Source organism: Colobus angolensis, unplaced genomic scaffold, assembly GCF_000951035.1.
Source record: "Colobus angolensis palliatus isolate OR3802 unplaced genomic scaffold, Cang.pa_1.0 Scaffold81, whole genome shotgun sequence".
NCBI classification, from domain to species: Eukaryota; Metazoa; Chordata; class Mammalia; order Primates; family Cercopithecidae; genus Colobus; species Colobus angolensis.
Window position 1 is genome coordinate 9009603 of NW_012121932.1, and position 4948 is coordinate 9014550.

The window sequence follows — 4948 nt, forward strand, 5'->3', positions numbered from 1 at the left end:
TTTTTTTGGTATATAAACTATTTATTAACAGACAAGGCCTACAGACTTATTTCTTCTTGGACACACCCACGGTGCGGCCACAGCGGCCAGTGGTCTTGGTGTGCTGGCCTCGGACACGAAGGCTCCAGAAGTGGCGCAGCCCTCTATGGGCCCGAATCTTCTTCAGTCACTCCAGGTCTTCACGGAGCTTGTTTTCCAGACCATTGGCTAGGACCTGGCTATATTTTCCATCCTTTACATCCTTCTGTCTGTTCAAGAACCAGTCTGGGATCTTGTACTGGCGTGGATTCTGCATAATGGTAATCACACGTTCCACCTCATCCTCAGTGAGTTCTCCCGCCCTCTTGGTGAGGTCAATGTCTGCTTTCCTCAACACCACATGAGCATGTCTTCGGCGCACACCCTTAATGGCAGTGATGGCAAAAGCTATTTTCCGCCGCCCATCGATGTTAGTGTTGAGTACTCGCAAAATATGCTGGAACTTTTCAGGGATCACTAGAGACGTGGCGGCAGCACAACCGGCGGTGTGTAGGCCTCCTGTGGAAGAGCCTCTTGCCACTTTTTGAATTAAGTAGAAATAATGGCAGCTGGTGCTACTTTTGGTGTTTGAACCTGAGTTAATCATTAATTCATCACTTACTAACAGTAATGTCAGGAAAATTATTTAACCTCTTAGATGATTTATGCTTTTGTACACCAACAATGTAAAAAGGCAAGATACACCTCACTGGGTTGTCATCAAGATATCCCAAGTGAAGTGCCTGACTCATGCTGGGTGCTCATTAGCAGCATGACTCATTAGCAGCAGATCCCTTCCGTAATATAAATACCCCTCCCTTGTTCCTTAGAACATATATTGTGTGGTTATTAATGCTCATATTGTCTCACTGGACTCATGGTACAAAGTTTCTTCTGAATTAACTTGTGTCAGTCAACTTGGGAGAAATTAGTTCCTCTGGTAGAAAATTAGAATTTGGTTGACAAATCTTGTACAGGTGGGTGTAGACATTTTTATTTTCCTTTGATCTGCATTCCTCAGGATTCGGACTTTTTAAAGACTGGTTTCCAAATGTGGACTTCAGCCTAGTGGATAATATGCTGCCATAGGAGGTAGATCAGGTAGATGGGAACATGCTTAAAGAAAGTCATGTCTGTTAAATGAGATGATCTAATTCTGAGCTCACGTGCATGGCGACCACTGCAGTTGGACAGTGCACAGTTTATGCCACTAAAATGTGACAGTGTCACCTGGGCTTAACTTTGTTATCACTGATGCTTTAGTAAAGTTTCATTTCACAGTCCTAGACTTGAGTTAGCTGTGCTAGAAGGAATGAAAGTAAAAGCAGGAGCATCAAATGAGAAACAATCCTCCATAAACCACCTTTCCAAAGCAGGTAGGTGGGAGCAAAGTTAATTCGTGGAAGAAGATGAAGAAAAATCTTGGAAAACAAGGGTTGGGGTCATGAGCTATGGCTTCTCCTTCCTTTGTAAAGCCACTACTAGTCACAGTGTTAATAATTTTTGTGCTTTCCTGTTAAACATCTTCTTCCACAACTTTTTTCTTTTTAGTTCTGTGAGCACTTTCTCATCTGGATCCTGCTTCTAATAATGATCCTAAATAGGTTCTTTGAGGGAAGCTAAGTTTTTTGTTTTTGATGGAAACAATCTCTAACTCATGGTCATAGAGCTTGCAAACAGGGTAAACAACTAACATGATTGCTATGGTTCCAGTGTATATGTCCCTCCACAATTCGTATGTTAAAACTTAATTGCCAATGTGATAGTATGAAAAGGTGGGGTGTTAAAAGTATTTTAATATTTGATAGTATTAAAAGTATTTGATCACCTCCTAAAGAGGTGGAGCCTTATGAATGGGATGAATGACCTTATAAAAGAGGTGTAAGAAGGCTGTTGTCTGCATTTGCACTTCCAGCCCATCTGCCATGGGAAGACACAGCTTTCAAGGTGCCATCTCGAAAGTAGAGATGGGGCCCTCACCAGACATAAAATCTGCTAGCACCTTGATCTCAGACTTTCCAGCCTTCAGAACCACGAGAAATAAATCTCTATTATTTATAAATTACCCAGTTTCAGGTATTTTGTTTTAGCCACATGAATGGACTAAGATAATGATTTATTCAGATCACATCTCTGTGCTCTTCTCAGCCTCTGACCTGCTTTATTATCTATGCTTACTACAGTCTAGGAACAAGCACTACTGTTGTTGTAGGAAATGTCAGCTCTTTAGGAACCTGGTGAGCGACCACAATGACTGGACTGTGGCTATCCTCCGTGGCGCTTGCTGTCCTTCTGGAAGTGGATTCTATCTCTCAATTTCTATTCTGTGGAAATATTTCCAAGGAAGAGTTGGAGTTTTCCTCCAAAGTTCCTATGTATCCTGCACACATTTTTTTGTAGTTTCTCTCAGTAGCATAGAGTTCGAATAAATAAAACCTGCTGTTGAGAGGAGATCCCGCATTCATAACTCTCTTTACTGTGCATCCTAGAAAATGGCATATATCTTACCACTCTCCCCAGTATAGCTCCATTTTTATACACACAATAAAAAAATTGAAATCTTTATTTCACATATTTATTATTTATCATGCACTATATTAAGAATTTTACATATATTGTTTTATTTAATACAACCTCCCTATGATGAATAAACTCTTACTACTCTCAATACAGAGATGAGCGTCAAAGAATTTAACTGCCCTACATAAAGTTAGCAAGTGGTTGAGAAAGGGTTCAACCACATATCTAATTGATCCAAAGCCCATACTTTTAACTTCTATACTTTTCCTAAATACACTACTAAAACAAAAATGATCTGAATTTAAATGCCTCTGTTTATTTGCATCAACAATTGAATTTGCTTGTATAAATGTTATGACACTGAACAAAATTAAAAAGCCCCAAACGAAGCTCAGCCATACAGACTTCATATACCCATTCATTATACAATACTTTTTTCTACCATTCAACATTTAAAGAAACATCCTTTTCCTGACTGGGCATGGTGGCTCACGCCTGTAATCCCAGCACTTTGGGGGCTTAGGCAGGCAGATCTCTTGAGCTCATGAGTTTGAGAGCAGTCTGGAAGACATGGCAAAACCCCGTTTCTAAAAAACATCCAAAAGTTAGCTGGGCATGAGTGGATGAGATGGGACGATAGCTTGAGCCTGGGAAGTGGAGCTTGCAGTGAGCCGAGAGTGTGCTACTGCACTCCACCCTGGGCAATAGAGTCAGATCTTGCCTCAGAAAAAAGAAAAAAAAGAAAAAAATTTTCCTTTCTTTTAGTGGCAGCATATCTGAGTATTCTGCCTCTCCCATCTACCTCTGGGTATCTGGCACAAGGTCTCCTGGCTTGATGCAATGTGAAGTTCACCCTGGATTCAGTCACATCTGAGTCCTCATAGTGAAGGCTTGAAGTGACTCTTCCAGGCTATATGTGCATGAGGAACCTAGGAAGCCACTTGTGGGGAAAAAACTAATCTAAAGTATTAGAGTCAGGCCTATAAACCTGTCCCGGTAACACTTCCTCAGTCATTAAAGTAAGATGCCAGAGAGACCAATTCTGAACACTGGAAGGTATTCCATGACTCTTTTCTTCCTTGGACTCAACTTCATGGCCTCCAGGCTGACTAGGGGGGAATTTATGGTCGGTATAGGCTCTGCAAGTAGCTAGGTCAAAATGAATTGTTTTCACTCATATCTGTGAGACACAGAGTCCAAAGCAGTGCGTCTTTTGGTACCCAAGGATCACAGTACAGCGAAAAAGACATGTGTTCACTGATTGACACTGATGCATGTAGGATTTGACTCATTAGCAGTACACAAGGCCTGGCTATGACAGCTGTGACAGCAGGTCCCACTTACAGAGGTACGGGGCAAAGGCCACAGTGGTAGTAGCAATGTTCCTAATGCCCCAAGGCAGAAGCCAGGGTGACCTGTCAGTGGAAGTGTGTGTCTCACTTCCTCGTGCACTTCCACATGGCTTTGCTGGCAAGAGTGTGAGGGACTTAAACATGGCTTTGCAGGCAGAGAGTGGGAGCATTTGAGAGGCACCATTTGCAATGGTGTAGGGATAAGTATCATGCTCGGAGAATGGTTGGATGTTCTGCAGGACCTGAGAGGTGGGAGAGAAGAGAAGTGCTGGAGAATTGCTTGAGTTAGACATGTAACACCAACTTGCATAGTTATTTCTCTTTGATTCTTACAAGTACCCACAGAAATTTGGGTTATTGTTTCCATTGTATTTGTGAGGGGGCTAAGGCTAGGTAAATTGTCCATGATCAAATAGCTGGTAAGTAATGGAGAGAAGATCAAAACTTAGATCCTCTGACTTACCATTCTTTCCTGTAACCTTCCTACTTTCACAATCTCATGAAAATTATTATCTTCAATAAATGGTGGGTTTTTTTTTTTTTTAACCAGCAAATTAGGCTTATGTAATCATAATTTGCCTTTTTACACTGACCATTAGAAATCTGAATTGAATTTTTAAAAATTTTACTGGCAATATTAATCTAGTTAGTTAATATGTTTACCACAATTTTTTTCTTAAAATTTTTCTATTTTCTGTTTTTCTTTTAACTGCTTTTTGTTACACCTCTCTTTTGTTGAAAGCCACTTCAGACATTCTTGGAAGCAAATGGGATATTCTCTTTATGTAAGTAAAGGAAGAAATCTGGAAACCAAACTTCCTACCTTCAGAGTGTGAATCAGATTGGTCATTCCCAGAGAATAAACTGAGAAATTCCAAGTGAATTGGGAGATATCACATAAACTTTGATTTTTTTCCCATAGTCTTAATGAATTTTGCTGATGTCTTGATATTTCCACTCAATCTCCCCTTTTAATCAATGTTATATGTTTGAGATAAATTCGGCAGAGGTTGGAGGATCAGACTTTAGTCATAGAACACAGAAAAGAATATCTAACA

The 4948-nt window shown here is 40.4% G+C and overlaps 1 pseudogene across 1 annotated transcript; it reads right to left on the reverse strand.

Annotated features, from left to right (window-relative positions):
• Positions 1-7: 7 nt before the first annotated feature.
• On the reverse strand, positions 8-625 carry LOC105502844 (annotated as a pseudogene). The gene has a single exon (XR_001000408.1). The product of XR_001000408.1 is annotated as a 40S ribosomal protein S18 pseudogene (transcript).
• Positions 626-4948: the final 4323 nt, after the last annotated feature.